The sequence below is a fragment of the Capricornis sumatraensis genome, chromosome 2 (genome assembly GCF_032405125.1).
Source record: "Capricornis sumatraensis isolate serow.1 chromosome 2, serow.2, whole genome shotgun sequence".
Classification (NCBI taxonomy): Eukaryota; Metazoa; Chordata; class Mammalia; order Artiodactyla; family Bovidae; genus Capricornis; species Capricornis sumatraensis.
The window spans coordinates 146,344,105-146,370,392 of NC_091070.1; the positions used below are offsets into that span (position 1 = coordinate 146,344,105).

Genomic DNA, 26,288 nt, shown 5'->3' on the forward strand with positions numbered 1-26,288 from the left:
AGTGACCACTTTGTCACATGCTTTAACTGAAGGAGAACGAAAAACTGTAATAAAAGACCCACCATCAGCATAAAGTGAGGCATTTTGAGCTCTGTGGTGCAAAGTGAAAGTATAATATTCACTGCAAAGACTTAGAGTTCTATTATCCTGTCACTTATACTTAAAGGCACTTCGATTTCTAGAGTACGTTAAACAAAGGAAGTTTGGAATGGATGTCTCTCTTAAAATTTTGTAGAATCGGAATCCTGAGGCTTGAAGACCACTGAATACTTTCAGCCATGCTCCAAACAACATGGACAAGATGTTCCAGACAAGATGTAACAAGCTATAAGTGTCAAAATATGTGAGGAAAAGCAGGGAGCTGATTTTGTGATTTCGCTTATATCACAGCCACTGAGGGAATGGGTTAGTTAGTATGCTGCAACTTACTCCCCAGTTCTGGAGAACTGTGCAGTTCTGCTTCTGGCCTTGAAACTGGGATTTCCTGCTGAAGTGAACACTAGGTTTATGTTGTCCTGAAGGGTCAGGAACAAACTAGGTTGTAATTGTGGAAGCAGTATCTCTGGGCTCAGTCCTAAATCCTCTGATAATCTTGGGCATTGATTTGATTGATAAGAAGAACCTCACAGGGTGGAACATCTCCCCTCAAGCCTCCGTCCTGATGGATTCTGGATACATGTACAGGATGAAAGACTCTATCTTTGAATTCATGATAGAATAGTTTTCACTGTTTAGAGCTGAAAGAGACTTAAATGGTCATTTTGTATAATCACTCATTTTAAAGAGGAGAAAATGAGCTTTAGAGAAATTACAGCTTCCCATTTTAATACTGTTTTCTCCAAGAAAAGTCCTGCCGATAGTAACAACTCCAAAGTCATGGATCAAGTCTAATCAACACATATGTGGTTTAACCTCGGCTCTGATCCCTGGTGGCTCAGATGGTAAAGAGTCTGCCTGCAGTGCTGGAGACTTATGTCTGATATCTGGGTTGGGAATATCCCCTGGAGAAGGGAAATGGCTATCCACTCCAGTATTTTTGCCTGGAGAATTCTGTGGACAGGGAAGCCTGGCATGCTACAGTCTGTGGGGTCAAACCTGCCTATATATATATATTTAGTATCAGGAATTTAATCAGAAACCTGAAATGGAACCAATTGACTCACAGTGAAATAACTACAAAGTAAAGCAATGATTTCGGCTTGAGCTGTCTGGTTCAGTGGTCTGACAGAATGTCGCAAACAAGCTGCTGCTGCTAAGTCGCTTCAGTCATGTCCGACTCTCTGCGACCCCATAGACGGCAGCCCACCAGGCTCCCCCATCCCTGGGATTCTCTAGCTAAGACATTGCAAACAATGGTTTTCTGGCTGTGACCACTGGCTGTTACTCCTAACATAGCAGAATCGTCTTGGGGGAATGGAAGAAGTGAGCACCACTTCTTACCACGTTCTGCCTCATACTGCCAGTCTCCCTCTGCCCCTGTGCTGGACGTAGCAGAGACCATCCGCCAATCAGACCAGGGAGGGTAGGCCAACAGGAAGGGACCAATCGCTATGTTCAACTACAGCGGGATTCACCCCCACAGCAGTTCCTGCGGCTCTAGCCTGGACTCCTGTACGGGAATCTGGCAGTGGCAGCTGGAGAGGGTAATAGGACCTTCTGCTGAATGAAGTTGGGTGAATGAATGGGTGAGCTGCAGGGTCACTTGCAAAGGAACCAAGAGTGATAAGGAAACAACTCAATTCAGGCATATGCTTCTAATACCTGACTCCCAAACTTGCCTGTGGCATGAGGGATGCCATCTCCCATGGGAGAGAAGAGTGTGAGTGCGGGAGGCCTTATTCTTAATAGTGAGCCTTTCTAGGAGCCAGGGCTTCAAAGCACAGGCTCCTGGTTCCTTCTCTCCACCACTCTTTCTACTCTCCACTCTCACTCCTTGTGCTTCTTGCGCTTCTTTTTCTTCTTCTTTGCTGCCTTGCTGTCCTTTGACACGTGCCTTGCCCTCTCTCCTGCATCACTCTCAGAGTCTGAGCCGTCAGGATCAGATGACTTCCTGTCTCTATGTTTCTTTTACTTCTTTCCTTTTCTAAAAGAATTTCTTGTGGGGTCAGGCTTTTCAAACTCTGCTGATTTTGCCTCTTCCTTCTCCTCTTCCTCATTGGGTATCAGAGAGTACTGGGTCCCACGTGGTTGCATGAAACAATCCCTTGCAAAGTGGCCTTTACAGCCACACTTCTTGCAGGTAGTGTTCAGGACAGACTCAAGGGTGATCTGTCCAGTGTAATCCTGGAAGGGCAGCCTCTGCCTCTCTTCTCTCTCATTGATAACCTTGTTGGGATCAAGGTCCTTCCCAGTCCCTTGGTTGACAACCTTCAGGGAGAGGGATACTTTAATCCTATCGTTTTCCATCTTTTGGCCAATAAGCTTCACCCACACTTTGGCTCCAACATCTACTATCTCAGAGGGCTTATCCACATGACAGGGTAAGTCTAGTTTGATGGACTAGACCTTGCTTCCGACAGCCTGGGATTTTGATAAAGGCTCCATAGTCTGTGAGCATAGCAGCCTCTCCTTGGAAAATAGTGTAGAGAGCTGGCAAGTTCTCCACGGTCTTGGGTCTTCCTGAATTCATCCTTAATGTTCTGTGGTTCCTCCATTTCTCCCCTGCTAAAGCTAATTGAAGTGTTTGAGTGTCAGCCTCTGGTTTCACCTCGCAGCATTGCACAAAACACCAAAACCCAATCAAACCTGCCAATATTTCTACGATCATCTCTATTATTGTTACAGAAAACTGCTTCCTCACATAGTTTATCCTGATTGTTCCATTCTTTACTCAATCACTGAGTACTTTTCTGAAACTTATTTAGTTTATAAGCTATTTCTATGCCTTTATTTGAAGTGAAAATACTGTTTCAAACGTATCATGACAAATGAACATGGGATTCTTTTCTCTTTATGAAACAGAGACACTAGAAAGACAATTGATGTTTGGTTATTACTCCCAATATTTACATTAACATTAAAAATAACTGATTTTCACATTCAGCACATCTTCTCATTGGCATTCCCATGATGGAACATCCCCTCCTTTTCTGTGTAAATCTGATTAAGGGGCTGTTCCTGCTGTCAAAACTTCCATTCCATTTCAACAACAATCCTATTTACACAAGGACCTCAAGGTTGAACATCGAAAGTACCTAACCATTACTGAATATTGAATCATTTCTCTCCACATAAAATTGCAAATATGGTCTGAGAGCCAATTTCCCGATTACCTTGGTTGAGTAGGACTAATTACTTCTAAACTGGGTGCAGCCACGGTCTGCCAAAGCAATGCTGGATTCTTCCAATATCAGGAGAGCTCTGCCCACCCAGTGATTGTCTCATACTGAATGCTTTAAGATTACTCATGCTCATAGTAATGCTTCACTTTTAAAATAATGCTAATTGCAAATAATCATAATAGTACAATTTATTTGAATGCCTACCACATGGTAAGCATCATATAAAGTACCTATTATCTCGTTTCATTTACTTCTGAAAATGTGGCAGGTATTATTATTGACACTTTATAAACAGGAAAGTTGAGTTTCATAGGTATTGTCACATACCCAAAGCCACAGAGCTAATAAGTTCAAGAGCCTAAGGCTATTTTATATTGATGCTTCACTACCATTTCCATGTTTTCTTAAAACAACCAGTGAAGATAAATGATGCCTGAGAAGAGCATCAATTTGGAAATTAGTAGAACTGAGCTCTGTTTCTGCTTCAGCCTCTAGCTGAAAGGTGACCTTAAACCAGCACTTTCTCATTTCCTTCATTTGTAGATTTAAGTGATAGAACTAGCTTTAGCCTTCTGTGAGTTTAAGTAATCTCAGAGAAATTTTATTATTTTTTGTTTGTTTGTTTTGAGAAAGAAAATTGGGAAAAAAATCATTCACAATAGTTATGCCATTGAACAATATTTCTCTGGTAATTCCAGTTTCTCATCTGACCTCATGGCTTCAATCACAGAACAGTTTTTTTCATATAAAAAGTCCATGTTCTGACCAGATCAGTGAAGCACAGAGGAAGACATGGAATCGACTTATCATGGGTTAGACTCTTACAAAGTTTGAATTTAGCTTCATGCACTTATTATGCAGCATATATAAAAAATTGAATGGATGATATGAAGCAAGGTGGGAATTTAACACAAGCATAAAGAATATTTACAGTATGTGTGATGAAGCATAAAAATACATTTATCTCCCTCCAAAAGCAAAATGTTGGATATATTCATGTGAAACAGCTTAGGCTATATCAAGAACACTATACTTAAATACATTTACATACTATTTAAGTACATATATTGACTTAATCATAGCACCTCTAGGGATTCATGATAAGCTACAAAAATTGTTTTTCAAAGATAAGTGAATAAAAATTAACTATAGCACATCAGCAATTTTAGACACATATACATACCACTTTGAAAATCTGTGTTCTTGAAATGTTAACAGTTCCTTATGTGTTTCTCACAATGATGCATCCATATCACACATACAATTACCTAAACATATTGTATTTTTCTAAGAACATCAAATATCATTATGTCCCATGTCAATTTTGTAATATTTTGAAAGAACAAAATATGGTATAGTTAGCTGACATATTTTCCTTCATTGAAATATTCTTTTGTATGTAAACTCTTTACAGATTTTTCTCACCATTTTATGCTTTTCTGAAGTTGATAAAAATGTAAATGATGGCAAAGTGAAAAGAATTATCATTTCTTTCAGCAGTTATTACTCTGTGCCCTCATATTGGTATTGTGTAAATATAGACAGAATGCCACAATTTTGTATTACAAATAACAATAAATAATTGTTCCAATAATTTGCCACAAGAATTTAGAACAAATAATTGTTTGTAAAAAATAATTGTTACCAGAAGTTGTAAGCAACTAGAACAACTTCTTGGAATATATGATTTTCACACACACAAAAATATGTCACTTTAGGTTATTTTTAGTTAGTAGACATTTTGACCAAACAAAAAGTGTGGTTAAGTTGGTTTCACTCATTTATTTATTTAACATGTATTTATTTGAACTCCTACTATGTGTCAAGCACTGGTGGTAGGAGGTTTTTTGCTAAAAACACAAAGCTGATGCTTACCCAAATCTCCCAATACAATAAGAGAGACCAATAAACAATTAAACCAATAGTTCAGTTCAGTCTCTCAGTCATGTCTGACTCTTTGCAACACCATGAACTGCAGTGTGCCAGGCCTCCCTGTCCATCAACAATTCCTGGAGTTTACCCAAACTCATGTCCATTGAGTCAGTGATGACATCCAGCCATCTCATCCTCTGTCATCCCCTTCTCCTCTTGCCCTGAATCTTTCCCAGAATCAGGGTCTTTTCCAGTGAGTCAGCTGTTCGCATCAGGTGGCCAAAGTATTGGAGTTTCAGCTTCAGCATCAGTCTTTCCAATGAACACCCAGGACTGATCTCCTGTAGGATGACTGGTTGGATCTCCTTGCAGTCCAAGGGACTTTCAAGAGTCTTCTCCAACACCACAGTTCAAAAGCATTAATACTTTGGTGCTCAGCTTTCTTTACAGTCCAACTCTTACACCCATACATGACTACTGGAAAAGCCATAGCCTTGACTAGATGGACCTTTGTTGACAAAGTAATGTCTCTGCTTTTTAATATGCTGTCTAGGTTGGTCATAACTTTCCTTCCAAGGAGTAAGTGTCTTTTAATTTCATGGCTGCAATCACCATCTGCAGTGATTTTGGAGCCCCCCAAAATAAAGTCTGACACTGTTTCCACTGTTTCCCCATCTATTTGCCATGAAGTGATGGGACCAAATGCCATGATCTTCATTTTCTGAATGTTGAGTTTTAAGCCAGCTTTTTCACTCTCCTCTTTCACTTTCATCAAGAGGCTTTTTAGTTCTTCACTCTCTTCCATAAGGGTGGTGTCATCTGCATATGTGAGGATATTGATATTTCTCCTGGCAATCTTGATTCCAGCTTGTGCTTCCTCCAGCCCAACGTTTCTCATGATGTACTCTGCATAGAAGTTAAACAAGCAGGGTGACAATATACAGCCTTGACATACTCCTTTCCTATTTGGAACCAGTCTATTGTTCCATGTCCAGTTCTAACTGTTGCTTCCTGACCTGCATACAGGTTTTTCAAGAGGCAGGTCAAGTGGTCTGATATTCCCATCTTTTGAAGAATTTTCCTCAGTTTATCATGATCTACACAGTCAAAGGCTTCGGCATAGTTAATAAAGCAGAAATACATGTTTCTATGAAACTCTCTTGCTTTTTCAATGATCCACCGGATGTTGGCAATTTGATCTTTGGTTCCTATGCCTTTTCTAAAACCAGCTTGAACATCTGGAATTTCATGGTTCACATATTGCTGAAGCCTGGCTTGGAGAATTTTAAGCATTACTTTGCTAGCGTGTGAGATGAGTGCAATTGTGCGGTAGGTTGGTTATTCTTTGGCATTGCCTTTCTTTGGGACTGGAATGAAAACTGACCTTTTCCTGTCCTGTAGCCACTGCAGAGCTTTCCAAATTTGCTGGCATATTGAGTGCAGCACTTTCATAGCATCATCTTTTAGGATTTGAAATAGCTCAACTGGAATTCCATCACCTCCACTAGCTTTGTTCCTAGTGATGCTTTCTAAGACCCACTTGACTTCACATTCCAGGATGTCTGGTTCTAGGTGAGTGATCACACCATCGTGATTATCTGGGTCATGAAGGTCTTTTTTTGTACAGTTCTGTGTATTCTTGCCACCTCTTCTTAATATCTTCTGATTCTGTTAGGTCCATACCATTTCTGTCCTTTATTGTGCCCATAAACCAATAGACAGAAAAGTAATTACAAATTGTGAAAACTTCCACTGAGGAAATTAAAACCTTGAGGAGACAGAGATTAACTGTAGGAAGTCAACTGAGATAAGGTGAATTTCTGTGATCATGAAAGCCAGGAATGAAACCAATGCTTGATGAAGAGTGTTCTAAGCCAAGGCAGGATCAAGTGCAAAGACACTAAGACCTATAGAAATATTTTAGGGATACATTTTCTGCTTTGTCCTTCACTTTCATTAATTACTATGATTCTCAGGAAAATTCCAGCTCTCTGCAGAAAGATTTGCTAAAGGGAGATGTTTTTTAAAAGTTGTAGTAATTTAGAAAAATGAAATTACTCCTAAAAAACAGCTTTAAGTGGGTGGATGAAGTACTGAATACCTAAAATATTATTACTTGTTAGATGTTATAGCTTTAAGAAACATATCTCAGAGCAATGATCTCTGCTTGAACTTTCTGCTGACAATAATCTATATGAAAGATTTGGGTCTTTCCAGGTGAGGTGATGTTGAAAGAATCCACCCACCAATCCAGGAAGTTCAAGGGACACAGGTTCGATTCCTGAGTTAAGAGGATCCCTGGAGTAGGAAATGGCAGTACACTCCAGTTTTCTTGCCTGGAAAATTCCATGGACAGAGGATCCTGGTGAGCTACAGCTCATGGGATCACAGAAGAGTCAGATACAAGTTAGCGACTGAACAATGACAATAAGATAGATTAATGTGCTTTTACAAAACACGAAACTTATTCTGATGATTTTCTGGCACTAGAGGAGTAGCTGTTCTTATTTGTTACTTCTTATTTACAATGAATATATTTGAGTCCCAAATACACGCCATATTTGGGGAAGACAGAAAAAGCAAAAGGTTTTTGTGAAAAACATCTAAAAATATTTTCATGTGTACTCGTTTCAGAAAAAATACATGAACTATCTCAAAGATTGGTTTACTACACTATCTTGTCATTTTATTATGCACATACGTGGCTGCTAGAGAGTGTTTTACTTTATTTTGAAATACATGGCACCACCAAAAAATTAATTAAATACATTCAATAAAATAAGTATAGATGTTTTTATGAAAATGAATTTTAATCAATTTTACACATACATTCATGATGATAATAACATATCTACTCAATGCCAAGACAATTTGATACAAAGTAGCAGAAAAATCAATTAAACTAGTTTTGTGTACAAAATATAAAGACTTCCCTTTTTTGTGATCATTCTGAAATTTGTGTAGGTCCAAATGTTCCTAATTGACTAGTACAAAGTGACAGTAATTAAATAAAAAATTGAATTAGTTCACTAATTTTATATTTCTCTATCAAATGATAATGCCATTTATTTAAAATAAATTAAAACTGGTATGTAAATCTTTAGCCTAGTAGTTGAAGTAAGCATCATTCAATCTTCAGATTATTTATGATAATTCTCATTTAAATTAATTGTAAAACATAGATATCAGTTAAATTTTATTATTCAATCAATTTTAAAATTAAAACTTAATAGGGACTAACACATCTTTTCTGATATTAAAGAATAGTATCCAGGTTTGAAGAAGGTAAATTCTAGAGAAAGCCTTTTGTGAAAGTCAAAGATACCAAGAATTTCTCAGAAAAGCTCATAAAATATGACGTGACAATCTTAACTAGAGGCAAAAGCTTGAAAGTCGAAGTTAAATTCTTGTCCCATTATAATATAAAACTTTACCAGAAGAATGAGTAGACACTGGGCACATGAACATGGGAAAAAAAAATGAACATGGAAAAGAAAGAGGGAATGATTAATTCAGAAATATTTTACACATGTATTACAGACATGAGGCAGATACAGTGGAAAGTATGTTTCAATTTCAATTGCAGTTTGCTTGTTAAGGTTTTAAGCCCACTGCAATTACTTCCATTCATACAACAAATGATGTCATTGAACATGCTCCAGTAAATATTGTGTGAAAGATAAAATAAAGCAAATACTTATGCACAGATAGTGATTCAGGAAAACATGAAGATATGTTAATCTGGAATCCAAGTATAATAACAATTAAGGGGATTTCTGTGGTTTCACATTTCACCTTCTGGTACTCATCATTCTTTATTGTAATTATTGGTTCACATACAATTTTTTCCCTCCTCACTAAGAACTCCCTGAGTGATTTTCTCTAAATTATCTGTTATCTTTCCTGAATCTTCGGTAGGTATTCAGTAAATGTAAAAGGAAAGGATAAATGAATGAATGAGATGAGAGAATGACAAATGTAACCAAGATGAAATTAAAATCAGCTAAGGGACTTCCCTGGTGGTCTAGTGGTTAAGAAATTGCCTTCCAATGCAGGGGACGTGGGTTTGATCCCTGGTCAGAGAACTAAAATCCCACATCAGTTCAGTTGCTCAGTTGTGTCCGACTCTGCAACCCCATGGTCTGCAGCATGCCAGGCCTCCCTGTCCATCACCAACTCCCGGAGTTCACTCAAACTCATGTCCATCGAGTCGGTGATGCCATCCAACCATCTCATCCTCTGCCAACCCCTTCTCCTTCTGCCATCAATCTTTCCCAGCATCAGGGTCTTTTCCAATGAGTCAGTTCTTCACATCAGGTGGCCAAAGTATTGGAGTTTCAGCTTCAGCATCAGTCCTTCCAATGAATATTCAGGACTGATCTCCTTCAGAATGGACTGGTTGGATCTCCTTGCAGTCCAAGGGACTCTCAAGAGTCTTCTCCAACACCACAGTTCAAAAGCATCAATTCTTTGGTGCTCAGCCTTCTTCACAGTCCAACTCTCACATCCATACGTGACCACTGGAAAAACCATAGCCTTGACTAGATGGACCTTTGTTGGCAAAATAATGTCTCTGCTTTTTAATATGCAGTCTAGGTTGGTCATAGCTTTTCTTTCAAGGAGCAACCATCTTTTAATTTCATGGCTACAGTAACCATCTGCAGTGATTTTAGAGCCCAAAGAGATAAAATCTCTCACTATTTCCACTGTTTCCCCATCTATTTGCCATGAAGTGATGGGACCGGATGCTATGATCTTAGTTTTCTGAATGTTGAGTTTTAAGACAGCATTTTCACTCTCCTCTTTCACTTTCATCAAGAGGCTCGGTAGTTCTTCTTCACTTTCTGTCATCTGCATATCTGAGGTGATAAAGCAGAAGTAGATATTTTTCCAGAACTCTCTTGCTTTTTCATTGATCCAGTGGATGTTGGCAATTTGATCTTTGGTTCCTCTACGTTTTCTAAATCCAGCTTCAACATCTGGAAGTTCACGGTTCATGTACTGTTGAAGCCTGGCTTGGAGAATTTTGAGCATTACTTTGCTAGCATATGAGTAGCTAAAGGCAAATAAGAAAAGGAAAGATATACTTATTTGAATCCAGAGTTCCAAAGAATAGCAAGGAGAGATAAGAAAGCTTTCCTCAGGTATCAGTGCAAAGAAATAGAGGAAAACAATGGGAAAGACTAGAGATCTCTTCAAGAAACTTAGAGTTACCAAGAGAACATTGCAGGCAAATATGGGCACAATAAAGGAAAGAAATGATATGGACCTAACAGAAGCAAAATATATTTAGGAAGAGGTGGTAACAATACACAGAAAAACTCTACGAAAAAGATCTTCATGACCCAGATAACCACAATGGTGTGATCACTCACCTAGAGCCAGATATCCTGGAATGTGAAGTCAAGTGGGCCTTACGGAAGCATCACTACAAATAAAGTTTGTGGAAGTGATGGAATTCCAATTGTGCGATTTCAAATCCTAAAAGATGATGCTGTGAAAGTGCTGCACTCAATATGCCAGCAAATTTGAAAAACTCAGCAGTAGCCACATGACTGTAAAAGGTCCATTTTCATTCAGGTCCCAAAGAGAGACAATGCCAAAGATCTCACACGCCACACTGCAACTAGAGGGTCCAAGGACCACAGCTACTACAACTAGTGAGAATCCTGTGTGCTGCAATGAAGATCCCAAGAGCCATAAATGAGACCTGCTGCTGGTGCTGCTAAGTCACTTCAGTCGTGTCCAACTCTGTGCGACCCCATAGATGGCAGCCCAGCAGGCTCCCCCGTCCCTGGGATTCTCTAGGCAAGAATACCGGAGTGGGTTGCCATGTCCTTCTCCAATGCATGAAAGTGAAAAGTGAAAGTGAAGTCGCTCAGTCATGTCTGACTCTTAGCAACCCCATGGACTGCAGCCTACCAGGCTCCTTGGTCCATGGGATTTTCCAGGCAAGAGTACTGGAGTGGGGTGCCATTGCCTTCCTAGTAAAGCCAAAAATAACATTTAAAAATAAATGAATTTTTTAAGAAACTGTTACAAAATAAATTTGGGGAAAAAAATCTAAGGTTTATTAAAAAAAAATCAGCTAAGCATAAAATAGAAGTTGGTTAGAGAGAGGTAAAAACAATTTTTTTATCTCAGTCCTGTTTACAAAACGATGGAGAAATGGAAAATGTTGAAGAATAAATTAAGAAACTATAATTTTTTGATATTTCAAAATGCCTAGACAGAAAAGGAGGTTGACAAACCAGGATCTCCCTTAGGCACATTTGTATTCACATAAGAATATATATATAATTTCCACACATATTTACACTCTTGCTTCATATCACAGCATAATGGTGTCATTATGATCTGATTCCATTTCTGTTGATTGATCCTTGTAGTTCTGTGGGTCTGCCTCATTGTTGTACAGAAACTTCGTCTCATATGCTTTCTTATTTTAATCGTTGTCCTTCAAGGAATAAAGATGGGATGTATGTAAGGATGCTGTTTCCACTAAAATGTCATCTTAGCCAGTATAGAAGGGTAAAAATAGAAACGATTTTGGATAACCAACAGTAAGAGTAGCCATCTGTTTCTCACAAAGATATGTGTTTTCCTGTTTCTTTCTTTAAAATAATTCATAAGATTGCATTCCTAAAATCTAAAATTAAGATATTTCTCCAGATAAAACTTATAGTTTATAATCAAATAATTAACTTATAAACATCTTGGATAAACTTTAAATAACTCATCAAATACTGTTGATGTGTACTTTACACAATTGATCCAGCAGCCATTTGAAGACCTGCTGAATGACTGAGCTACTGTATTCCAGACTGAGGAAGTAATCAAAATGAGGAAAATGGGAAGAGAACCATACCAAATGGTGTTCCAACTAAACAGTACAAGTTGGTACACAGCAAATAGTGAATAATTTCACCACTTTTCCAAATCCATATGGACATGGAAAGAGAGATGCAGACATCCGAGGAACACCTATTTCTTTAAAGAAAATGAAAGAAGATAAATTAGGATACTAAAAGCTACTGTGTTAACTGATAGGAAGTTGCACTTAAATTTTACTAAGTTCTCTGTTATCTAAAATAATTTACTTTGGGATATTATAACTATAACAATGTCCCATAACCTCATAAAGTGAATGAGATAATAGAATAAAAATAGTCTATAGAATATGTTGAAATACATTGAATTGGTTTCAACTGCATTTATTCTTTTTTCAGGTCAAAGTTAATAAAAATGCAAACACACTCCAGGGATTATCTAGTATTTCTTTATGGTGTAAATCCCACAATTTTATACTGAGGTCACAGTTGCTTTTTAAAATTTCAGTAGAATAGAGAAACCTAAAAATTTTTTTAAAAACATAACATTTAGAACTTATTTAAATTAATATTAGGTCACATACACCTGCTTCTATCATTGAGAAAAATTTTAATCTCATAGAAATCTGTAGAGAGATTTTGTGAGTATGTGTGTATGTGTGTGCAAAATATAGCAGATGATTTATTTGCTATTATCACAAAATGTCCTAGCCAATTTCAGACAAAGCAAGGTATTATATGCTTGCATGGTTTAGACCTCAGAAACATGTCAATGCCAAGTTTACTAACTGTGCACTCAGTACAAATATTGGAAAGCTCAGCCAAAACAACAGAAGTACAAAGTAAATGTATACATAAAAAATATTAGGGCAGGTTTTGATTTTTCCTTATCTATTTTAGCTACTCAACATTTTATTATGAAGCTGCTTGGTGGTGGTGGTGGTGCTTAGTTGCGTCTGACTTTTTGCCATGCTATGGACTGTAGCCTACCAGGCTCCTCTGTCCATGGAACTTTGCAGGCAAGAATACTGGAGTGGATTTTCATTACCTACTCCAGGAGATCTTCCTGACCCAGGGATGGAACCCACATCTTTTGCATCTCCTGTGTTGGGAAGTGGACTCTTTACCACTAGTGCTAAGTGGGAAGCCCCTGCTTGGAATATATAGTAATATAAATGATACATAGATAGAGATAACTCCAATGATAATTGAATCAATGCAACTGTTTAAATCCATGCTGACTTTTGCAGAATATTATAGCATGCAGTGCTATATCTGTCTCCTGTCTCCTCTACACTGGTGTAGAATACAAGCTACAGGAAACAGAAGAGACTTCTAGACATAATTTTAGAAATAGTATCTTAGAAACGTGTATAAGTGGTTGTTCAAGTGCAAGGCAAACAACTGAAATTCCATATTTAAGTTTGCGGGGAAGTCCGAAACATGTTCTGTCCTTAACATTGTCTACATTTCTTAAAACTAACACTCCACAAACAAATTGTAAGTAAAAATGTCAAACTCCAGAGTCTTAAAATTTACTGACCAATTTATTTTTAAACCAAGACTACCTCAATTTTAACAGCATTGCTATAATACTGAAAAGGTATGGGGCATTTTCTATGTGTCAGGCACAGTGCTTAGTTGAAATGAATTCTTTTATTTAGTTCTCACAGCCACCCTGTGAGATAGGCATTATTTTTCCATCTTATGGATAGAAAACGGGCACAGAGAGGTTAAGCCATTTGTCCAAGAGAAAACATTAGCAATGTCAGAAACGGGCTTTAAAAAAAGCAATCCGACCGAAGAGCCCTTTCTGAAATTTATTACCATGCTTTGCTGCTTCTCTTAGAATAATCTACCTGGAACATTCTGGTACTTCTTATTTTAAGAAATGAAGAAAACTCACAACATTTAAAAGGAGTTCTCTGATACTAACATCAAGATTTAGTTGCTTCAAATGACTTCTGATATCCTGTTTTTTCCCTAAAGGCTTTGGTAAAAATTAATAGGCCAAGAATTCTTGATTAATGTAAATCATTTCATCAGTTCAGTGAAAATTAATGTTACTTTTGTTTATAAACTGATCAATACATTTCTAAGATATTTTACACTTCACATTTGGCCTTTGTTTGTAGGAGAAGTATTGATAATGCCTTAGCCTGTATGAATAACTCATTTTGAAAATCAGAGAAACCTGTTTCAAGTATCAGTGTCAGCTGAAATTCTGAAAATTAATCAAAATATTGGCAATCATGAATATGTAGGTGTTTAATTCTTACTTGCTCTACGTTCAAATGGATGAAATCACTTATTCAAATATTAAATCACGCTCTTCACCTGTAGAGCTAAGTCTCAGCTATGAATGAGAAAGGCATACATAGATTGGATGTAGTAAAATTAATATTTTTATGCTGAGATATTATTACACTGATGAAATGAAAAATAAATTTATAAGCTACAACTATGAAGTAGTATACTTTTCTAAATTTATGGAATCTAGCTTAGGTTGAAAACCTGAAAACCACTGTTTTTCTAAAAAATACTTTTTATTTTGTATTGGGGTATAGCAGATTAACAATGTCATAGTTTCAGGTGAACAATGAACGGACTCACCCTTGCATATATGTGTATCCATTCTCCCCCAAACTGCCCTCCCATCCAGGCTGCCACAAAACACTGACCAGAATTCCATGTGCTAAACAGTAGGTCCTTGTTGGTTATCCATTTAAATTATAAAACAGTGTGTATATGTCCATCCCAAAGTCGTCCCTGTCTTTCCCCTCATCCTTCCCATAAATTCTTCTCTAAGTTTTAATTCTCCTGGTAATCCCTTGTTTCGTATCTAAATATTTCACATGGAAGTATCATAGGTCTAATATACTCTACTTCTCTACTTGTGCCTGTGTGCATATCTGCAATTGTCATTCATGAAAACAAGGAGGGCACAAGTGTTAAACCTGATTGCTGTCTCATATCCTCACAGCCAATTCATCCCCAGCATGTAAAGTTACATAATGGATGTGTTTAGGGCCTTTATCTCCCTCCCTCAAGTTTCTATTATACATGGATCTCCCCAAGATCACATAGGGGAGAAAATTCTTACATGTTCTGTGTAACAGTCCAATTTTCCTAACCTATGAAAATCAGAAGACTGCTTTTCTTTGTAGCTTTTCCCCTTCCACTTCTGGTTGTAAGGTTTATAAAAGTAGCCTGTTGGAGACATAAATAATATACTCTAAATTATTGTTGACACCTATTTCCTTTCATGATTAACAGATAAATGTCGTTGCGATGCTTGGCTGCTCTGTCAGGTGGTATACACATGTTAAATAATGCTGTTTACACCATTTACGAAGAATATGAATACATATAACCAACATCTGCTGCCTCTTGTAGACACACTTTGAAAAACTCTGAAATATATATTCACATTTTGAAGGTTTTTCAAATTTTCATAATTATGTATTTCACAGTTACAGTAATTCAAGTTCAATAACTATTTCAGATGACTGGTTTTAAAAAAGCCTTCCTCCCATTCCACTATAAAGTTGATTTTAAAATAAATGATCAATTACTTCTATAATGGAGCTTATTTTTTCAAAACAAAAAAGCATTTGAATATTTTAAACAACCCACAGATTTTTAAATTATATATATATATATACATTCTTTTTCAAAATTGTGATAAGAAAACTTGACATGAGTTCTACCCTCTTAACACAACTTTACAACACAGCATTGTTAACTATAGATACATGTTGTCCAGCAGATTGCTGTAATTTACTTGTTTTACTTACTGGGACTTTATACCCATGGGTTAGCAACTCTTCATTTCTCCCTGTTCCCATTCCCTGGCAATGACCATCCTACTCTTGGCTGCTGTGGGTTTGGCTATTTTAGATACCTTATATATGTAGAATCATGCAATACTTGTCCTTCTGTAACTGACTTATTTCTCTTGGTATAGGGTTCTTTTATGTTGTCACATATTGCAGAATTTCCTTCCTTTTAAAGCCTGAATAATATTCCATTGCATGTATATACTTTATTTACTTTAAACATTCATTTTTAAATGGACATTTAGGTTGTTTACACATGTAATGAACATGAACGTGCTAATAATTGTTTGAGACAAGATCCTGATTTCAGTTCTGCTGGATAAATACCCAGGAGTAGAATTCTGGATCATGTTATAGTTCTATTTTTAACTTTTTGAGGAACTGCCTACAGTTTTCCATAGCAGCTGTACCTTTTTACATTCCCACCAACAGTGAGTAAGGGTTTCACTTTCTCCACAATCTTCAGCAACATTGTCTTTTTAAAAATAATAACCATTCTAACAGATGTTAGGTGATATCTCATCATGGGTTTCTTCTTCATTTTCCAGATGATTACCTGTGTATATTTTAATATACCTGTTGGCCATTTGTGTATCTTCTTTGGAAAAATGTCTATTCAGGTCATTAACCTCTTTTAACAAAATTTCATTATTAGACTTTTTTTGCTATGGTGTTATAGGAATTTCTTATGTATTTTGGAAATTAACTCCTTACCAGATACATATTTTGTAAATATTTACTCCCATTCCATAGTTGTTGTGTTATTTTTGTTCCATAAACACACACACACAAAAACCTGTTAAACTAAGAACAACTTTACTAAAGTTGTAGGATACAAAATGAACATAAAACTCAGTTGCATTTCTATACACTAACAATAAACTATCTGAAAAGGAAATTGGGAAAGTAGAAAATACTTAGAAATAAACTTAACTGAGAAGATTAAAGAAGTACACTAAAAACTACAAAACATTGATGAAAGAAATTAAGGGATAAAGTCACAAACAAACGAGGAAATATTCTGTGTTAATGGAGTAGAAGATTTAATATTGTTAAAATGTCCATACTACTCAAAGAAATCTACAGATTCAACACAATCACAATCAAAATCCCAATGGCAGTTTTTTTTTAGAAATAGAAAAAAGAAAAAAGCAACTCTAAAATTTACATGGAATCTCAAAGGGTCTACAAGAGCCAAAACAATCTTGAAAAGATTAACAAAGCTGGAGGCATCACATTTCCTGATTTCAAAGTATATTATAAAACTACAGTATGGTACTGGCATAAAGACCAGTGTATCAACCAAAGGAACAGAACAAAGAGCTCAGAAATGAATCCACGTGGTAGTGTATAGATGAATGTGTGCTCAGCATGTCAGTGTAAAGCAGATACCTAATGAGAAGCTGCTGTATAGCGCAGGGAGTTCAACTGGGTGCTCTGTAGTGACCTAGAGGAGTGTGATAGGGTAGGGGATAGCAGGGAGGCTGAAGATGGGGGGGGGGGTATATGTATACATATAGCTGATTCACATTGTTGTACAGCAGAAACTAACACAACACTGTGAAGTAATTATTGTTGTTGTTTAGTCACTAAGTCATGTCTGACTCTTTTGCCATCCCATGGACTGTAGCCCACCAGGCTCCTCTGTCCATGGGGTTTCCCAGGCAAGAATACTGGAGTGAGTTGCCATTTCTTTCTCCGGTGGATCTTCTCCACCCAAGAACCTGAGTCTCCTGCATTGGCAGGCAGATTTTTTGCCAGTGAGCCACCAGGGAAATCCTAAAATAATTATATACCAATTAAAAGTAAATAAATAAAAAACAGAGATCCAAAAGGAAAGAAATAAAGAAATGAATCCACATGTTTATAGTCAACTGATATTCCACAAAGGTACTACGCATGCATACTAGGCATGGGATAGTCTCTTCAATAACGGTGTTAGGAAAACTGAATATCTATATGCACAGAAACGAAATTGGATCCTTATTTTACACCATGCAAAAAAAAAGAAATCATCTCAAAATGGGCCTAAAGACTTAAATGTAAGACCTGAAACTGTAAAACTTCCTACAAGAAAACAGCAAAATCTTCATGACAGTGATCTTAGCAATGATTTCTTTGATATGCCACAAAAAGTACAGGCAACAAAAATATACAAGTGGAAGTACATCAAACTGTATATGTATATTCTGAACATATATATACATAAACATATATATTCCTAATTTACATAATGGGGTACCATTGCCTTCTCCCATATATTTTTAAATGTGATTTTACCTGTAGTTATAGAGCATTAATGCTGTGTTTATGCTTAGAGTTTGGCAAGCATATAAAGTGATATGAAATCAAATTATGTTCTCAAATATTTTAAAACATGACCTCTATTACAAGGATTAGAAAAACAGGTCTTCAAACTTACCCTATAATCAAATAAAATTGCTCCTTTTTTTTTTTATTAACATGAAGTAATTAACTTCAAGTGTAAGATGTATGATATGTGATTAATAATTAGCTGGGCCTATTTACAACCACTTGATCACTTTTTCTATTAATATAATTCAAATATTTTCATACATTCTGTATTCAGCATATGTAGAGCATTTAGGTAATATGAAAATAAAAATTACACAATATAATTATAAATTTGGAAAGATGCATTTCTTGAGAATTTCAAGCAGAACTGCACCAAAGTAAAAGTTATAAAAGTATTGTTTTATAACAATAAGGTTTATATTTTCATTTCTTAAGGAACTGAGAAATCCTGGGAGTACAACTTCTAGGCCAGAAAAATCTTCAGATTATAGTCATGACTCTATTGCAAGAATAATTAATGAGGGGTGAGTGTGTGTGTGTGTGTGTGTGTGTGTGTGTGTGTGTGTGTGTGTGTGTGTGAGTTGCTCAGTCATATCCGACTCTATGCAACCCCATGGACTATAGCTTGCCAGACTTTTTATGACCATGTAATTCTCCATGGAAGAATACTGGAGTGGGTTGCCATTCCCTTCTCCAGGGGATCTTCCTGACTCAAACCCAGGAATCAAACCCAGGTCTCCTGCTTTGCAGGCGGATTCTTTAAAGTCTGAGCCACCAGTTCAGTTCAGCCGCTCAGTGGTGTCTGACTCTTTGCAACCCCATGGACTGCAGCTCGCCAGGCTACCCTGTCCATCGCCAACTCCTAGAGCTTGGTCAAACTCATGTCCATCGAGTCAGTGATGCCATCCAACCATCTAATTCTCTGTCATCCTCTGAGCCACCAGGGAAGCCCCAATTAATGGCATAAGCTCCTTGAAAAGTATGTTGGTCTAGGTGATCTAATATCACTTAGTTTGCAGTTGAAATTTTACTTTAATATGTGAGATTAACTCTTGCTCCTACAAATGTTTGAACCTTTCGGATTATTCAGAAAAGATTTAAGAATCTGATATAGCAGTTTTAGGAACAGGAATGGAGTATATAGAACTTTTTTCCTCTCCCTGATTCATACTTTCAGCTTCATGTTCAGTGTGGTTTAACATTTTCTGCCCTGAGTCATTTGATGTATGGAAATAGTTACAGACGCAAAGTTGAATCTCGGTTATACTCATTTGCTGTTAATACTTAATTGTTCAATCCCATGTCTTGGTACCTACTGTCTCTCTTGCCTAGAATTCCCTTCACTTCCTTTTGAAACTGAAGAGTGAAAGTGTTAGTCACTCAGTTGTGTCAAACTCACCGTGACCCCATGGACTGTAACCTGCTAGGCTCCTCTGTCCATGGAATTCTCTGGGCAAGAATACTGCAGTGGGTTGCCATTCCCTTCTCCTTTTATTTATCCTTGAATCTCAGCATCATTGCCACTACATTTTTATCAAGGCTTCAAACTGATACAAATGCCCTCCCTTCTCTGCTTTCATAGTGCTTGCATAAAGCTCTGCTGCTGCTGCTGCTGCTGCTAAGTTGCTTCAGTCGTGTCCGATTCTGTGCGACCCCATAGATGGCAGCCCACCAGGCTCTGCCTTCCCTGGAATTCTCCAGGCAGGAACACTGGAGTGGGTTGCCATTTCCTTCTCCAATGCATGAAAGTGAAAAGTGAAAGTGAAGTCACTGAGTCGTGTCCGACTCTCAATGACCCCATGGACTGCAGCCCACCAGGCTCCTCCATCCATGGGATTTTCCAGGCAAGAGTACTGGAGTGGGTGCCATCATAGTTCTTTTTCAAATACTGGCATTTTCTGTTCCTGTGTGTTTCTTCTCCACTTGATTATTAAATGTTCAAAAGCAGGAGATTTTTCCAAGTAATTTTGCTTGTTCCGGGGCCTAGTACTGTGCTCAGATGTCACAGCCTTAGATGAAAAAAGATAATGTTTGGTCATAAAGTTATTTTATACAACCTGTTTTTCCTTTCCTTAAGGAAAACCTTGATTTAAGTCATATCTTCAGGTAAAAGTGAATAAATAGGCCTGCTTTTTGGATATGTTGTCATTATAAAAGATTCCTAATTATAAAAATCAGCATTTTTCTGGGAATCATCTTTGTAAAAATTCTGAAAGGAGGTTAGACAAAATTAAGTAATTCTTTGTGAATAAAACAGTATGTTAAAGACCATTTTGTGTCAGGAGACAGAAATCACACTAAATAGAATAAATATAAAACATTTAAATGAGGCTCGAAGAGAGATATTCCAGATTGAATTCTTGCTTCATCAGAATTTAATAATTAGAATACTTATCAAACTAAAAAGAATTGTCCACATCTGGTATCTATATTATTTAATAGTATACTAAGAAAGCATGTAAGACCATGAAGACCATTAAAAGATAAATTACTGGCATATAGTTATAATTATATTTTTGAATGCATAGACACATAAATCACATATATGGTTGAGTTTTATAATTTATGAATCTCTCAAGAAGATATTTTATTTGCAATTTTTAAGTTTAGAACATTATTGCATTATCCTAAATGTTTTATTTCCTCTGGATATGAAGCACATCTGGTTGAATCATTTTGACAAAGTACTGCCTGGTAGGCTCAGAATCAAACCCAATCATATGGTCATTGAACAAATGGCTACTGTATTTCTTGGATTTGATGCAAGTTGCTCTTTTCTCATTTGGCAGTGTACTGTCAGCTCCCAATTAACTGCACATTGATGCTCTGTGTATACTGAATACTGCTGCCTCTCAGCTTTTTCTTCCTTCCAGAACTGTATCACCTTACCTCATCATCCCATTCTTCCAGATGGGCTTTTTTTCTCCATCTGGTTCTCCTAACTTTATCAGAAATTAAGTGAATGGTTACTTTCCTAGGCCCTTTGATGTGCACTAGGGACACCCACTAATTGAAAAAAAAAAAAAACACTATCTGACCCCCTAATAAGTTAAAGTCCTAGTGATGGAGATACCAGCATAGACACAAGCACATAAATGGACAATCTCATTACAATGGGAAATGTCCTGAGAAATCTGTATAGGGTGCTGGGTAGGCTCAAGAAAAGATACTCAGCTCTCCTCTGCAATGTTTCATGGAGAAATTATTACCTGGCTGAGTCTGGAACAAATATAGCACTTAAGTATAGAGATCATTTAAGGGGAAATAAAAGGCATAGGCTAAGACACAGCAGAATGAAAAGGAAAGTGAATAATCAGAAGACCATACTACCAGATGGAGAAGGAAATAGCAACCCACTCCAGTATTCCTGCCTGGAAAATTCTATGGACCGAGGGGCCTGGCTGGCTACAGTCCACGGGGTAGCAAAGAGTCAGACAAGACTGAGCCACTAACACTTTCACACATTCACTATATGACCAGAGATAGAAATAGAAATCCAGAAGAATAGGAATATCTTTGGAAGGAAACCTGTTTGTAACAATGCTTTATTTTAATTTGTTAATCCCATAATCTGCATAAATAGGCATGCAGGGAGTATTTGTTTGTTTGACTGAATGAAGATTAAATTGACCTTTTAGCAAACTCAAATGTGTACATTGTTGAAACTAAGAGAATTGGTATTAAAGGGTATACCGAAATGGTGGTAGACTCCTGATATCTTTGATTTTTGAAATCTGAGGTTTCCAAATTTACAAACAGGGATACTGCTTTCAGTTTTGGATTATTTTATTTCAGAAACCCTTTCACCAGAAGTTAATCACTTTTGTTTTTGACTAACTCCTCTTCTCTTTTGAAGACCTGTTTCTTTCCACAAATAAATAGTTGTGTGTTTTTTTTTAACCATCCTAAGTGAGATGCTTTGTGTGGAGAGATTGAGAACAACAGACAGCATTCATGGCCAGTGCTTAATGAGGTTCATACCAGATAAGTGATTTTCTTCAAATTACTGGAACTGAAAAGAAAATAATTCAAATTTTCAGATTTGGAAAAATGATCAGTTTTTTAAATGTCAAACTTTTGGTGCAGTTTGTGAAAATTCAAATTTCAAATGGTGAATCGATAAATGGCTAGACTCATAATAATGACAATGTTCACATTTTCAGTCTTCCTAAGTATTGGTTCTCTTGTTACCTATCTATCAGAATTATTTAATCTCTCAGTTTTAAAGACTGCTGAACCAGAAAGAAAAGTTCTCAATCAGTTACCCTATTTTTTGAGCTACTCTTGTTCATACTTCCATTAAGCTAAATATCTTAAATTAACTTAATTGCAATACCTAAATGTAAGTTTGCAGTATGTGAAGGTGCTTTGGGGGAAAAAAATGAAGTGCTCTAAAATTGCCAAGGCTGCTGAAAGATGAGTGACACATCAAAGAAATTTGCGCTGGCTTTTCATATAATTTAAGGGACTCAAGGTCCTTCTAAATCAAGTCAGTCCTGTAATAATACATCCTCTGGCCTAAGATTCAACAAAGCACTAGGAAAAGTGTTACGTTGATTAGCTAACACAAACAATTAAACCATAATATAGTTAATTTTTTTCTCATGTTGAAACTTCCTTCAAGGTCCTACAGGACTATAAGGATTTAGAATAACTGGAATACCATAACCTACTAAACCACTTTAATAATACTAGCATCATCATCACCAGATTGAAAAGACTAGAAAACAAAGAATTGTAAACTATGATGAACTATGTTTGTTCATTTATGTTTTTCTTGTTTATATTGTTGTTTCTAATTACAAGATGATATACAAATTTAATGATACCAAAATAATGAAAATAAAAAGAAAATTAATCTTCATTCCAACTCCCTCCTGCCTTCTTTCTTATAATCAAGATTAAAATTGCATTTAATTGTGGATGCCTTATTCACTGAAATACTATAGGGCTTCAGGATTTGGTTTCATACTCAGTATAGGGTGCTTGAATTCCATGCTGCTTAGTTACTACTTGCAGAAGTAATTTTCCTTTGACCAACAGGCTAGAATTCAAGTCTTTTGCTTCTCTATGGTCAAAAGTATTTGCGTCCAGACACTTAAACATGGATTTTTCTATTTATATAATTTTTGGAGTCACAGAAGCCTCAGTGGCTATCTAAAAGTGTATATCTCCAACAGACACTTTAGAAGGGGTGATTTCATTTTGCATTGTAACACATGATGCATCATTAAAAGTAACAGTTTCCTATAAACTTTAAAAATCTTCACGCCAGTCTTCTGAGGTTACAACTATCAACAGGGGACAGGCAGGTATGGTAAATGGGTGAGATGGGTCTGCTGGGGGCTATGCTAAACTGGATAGTAGAAGTCCTATGTAGAGGGAACAGCTGCTGTTCAGGTCTAGCCAATTGTTTCCACATGCGGATATGGGCCCAGTGTTGTCAGAGCCTCCAAATTTCAAGAGAAGCTGTAAACCCAGAAATTCATGTAAAAAATAAATACCCTGGTGTTTAAATGCTGTCTTAAATTTTTAAAAAATATCATGCAGAGCAAACAACATTATTTATGGGTCAAATTCAGTCCATGAGCAGCAAATTTGCAATCTCTGCTATTCATAGAGAAGCACATTTTTCATTTTTTCCACTGACTAATTTATAATTCACGTGTTTGAGCATCGATCCAAGTATGTCTAGGAGTGATCTCAATAATCTGGATCTACGCATTTCCATTCATGTCACCTGTTTGCCAATGCTGCTCAGTTTTCATGAAAACAAGTAATTTGCTCTACTCACCTTGGTTGTGGAGATATGTTTTACTTTTCTTTTAAATCCTAAACTTACTGAACTATCCAGATAAAAGCTTGTTTGAGTAAATAATGCTTTAAGAAACACATGATAGGATGCTAGGATAAGTTTTGTATAGTTCATAACAAGCTCACTCTCCAATACGAAGAGAAGTAAATATTTTCTAAGGAACATGTCACTACCTTAACCCAGTGATTTTATTAACTTTATTCTATTTTTAATTGGAGGATAATTACTATCCAGTATTGTGATGGTTTCTGCCATACATCAGCATGGATCAGCCAAAGGCATACATATGCCCGTTCCTCTTAACCTCCCTCCCACTCTCCTCCCCATGTCACCCCTCTAGGTTGTCACAGAGCATCACCTTTGGGTTCCCTGCATCATACAGCAAATTCCCACTGGTTATCTATTTTACATATGGTAATGCATGTTTCAATACTACTCTCTCAAATTGTCCCACTCTCTCCCTCCCCCACTGTGACCAAAAGTCTGTTCCTTACATCTGCATCTCCGTTACTGTCCTGAAAATAGGACCATTAGCACCAACTTTTTAGATTTCATATGTATGTATTAATATACGATTTTTGTCTTTCTGACTTATTTCACTCCATAGAACAGGCTCTAGGTTCATCTACCTCATTAGAACCGACTCAAATGCATTCCTTTTTATAACTGAGTAATATTCCATTGTGTATATGTACCACAACTTCTTTTTCCATTCATTTGCAGATGGACGTCTAAGTTACTTTCATGTCCTAACTATTTTAAATAATGCTCCTATGAACATTGGGAAACATGTGTCTTTTTCAGTTATGGTTTCCTGAAACTATACAGGAACTACATGGCATACACTACCAGGCCTGGTAGTGTAACCCAGTTTTTTTCAAACATTGTTTCATGAAACATAAAGGACCTCAGTTTCCTTAGAAATTGCATCATGAAGACACTGTAGGTTATCATTTTAAATGAAGATTTTACTTAAAAATGAAAAGTTGCTAATATTTGTTTATCACATTATAGAATTAAAGGGGTGCTCCTTGATGGCTCAGATAGTAAAGATTCTGTCTGCAGTGCACGAGACCCGAGTTTTATCCCTTGTTTGGGAAGGTCCCCTGGAAAAGGAAATGGCTCCCCACTTCAGTATTCTTGCCTGAAGAATTGCACGGATGGAGGAGCCTGGTGAGCTACAGTCCATGGGGTTGCGAAGAGTCGGTTGCAATCACTGAGTGAATAACGCTTATGTATCAAGATAATGCTTTTGATGCTTTTGAACTGTGTTGTTGGAGAAGACTCTTGAGAGTCCCTTTGGACTGCAAAGAGATCCAACCGGTCCATTCTAAAGGAGATCGGCCCTGGGTGTTCTTTGGAAGGAATGATGCTAAAGCTGAAACTCCAGTACTTTGGCCACCTCATGCGAAGAGTTGACTCATTGGAAAAGACTCTGATGCTGGGAGGGATTGGGGGCAGGAGGAAAAGGGGACGACAGAGGATGAGATGGCTGGATGGCATTACCAACTCAATGGACGTGAGTTTGAGTGAACTCTGGGAGATGGTGATGGACAGAGAGGCCTGGTGTGCTGCGATTCATGGGGTTGCAAAGAGTCAGACATGACTGAGTGACTGATCTGATCTGATCAAGAATTAAAAATCTATTTGTAAGGAAAGGTGTTTTATCTTCAGATCAATGGATTCAGAAGATCGATGAGCTACATGATATGGAAATGGACTTGCAAATTGTACTTTTAAAATGGCTTTTATCACATTCTTATAGGAATCTGTGAGCCAACAACATATGATATTTAGAATAAATAATTATGTGTGTTTGAAATCATGGACTCTGAAATTAGACCTATGTAAGTGGTTCATCTGGGCTTCCCCAGTGGCTCAGCGGTAGAGAATCTGTCTGCAGTGCAGGAGTCACAGGAGACACAGGTTTGATCCCTGGGTTGGGAAGATCCCTGGAGGAGGGCATGGCAACCCACTCCAGTATTTTTGTCTGGACACACACACACAAGTGGTTCATCTAGGACTAATTGCAAATTTTTAACCCTCAGTTTTTTCATCAATAAACTGGGAATAAAATAGCATCTACCTTATTGTGTTGCAATGAGGTCCAAATGAAATAAGCAACATAAAAGGCCCAGTACAATGCTTTACATATAGGAAGAACTCCATAAACGTTATTACTTTTGTTCTCCTTGTTATTATTATTTAGCAAACTGAAACTCATATAGGAAGGGTCATAAGAAATTAACATTATCATATTTGTAAACAAAGTGATGCTGAAGCACAAAAGGCAGAATGACTATTTCTCCTGGATAAGTCAGTGTTTACTTTCAGA

At 37.0% G+C, this 26,288-nt stretch overlaps 1 pseudogene; it reads right to left on the reverse strand.

Annotated features, from left to right (window-relative positions):
- Nucleotides 1-1,926: 1,926 nt before the first annotated feature.
- LOC138074102 (zinc finger CCHC domain-containing protein 17 pseudogene) lies at nucleotides 1,927-2,629 on the reverse strand (annotated as a pseudogene).
- Between the last annotated feature and the right edge of the window lie 23,659 nt (nucleotides 2,630-26,288).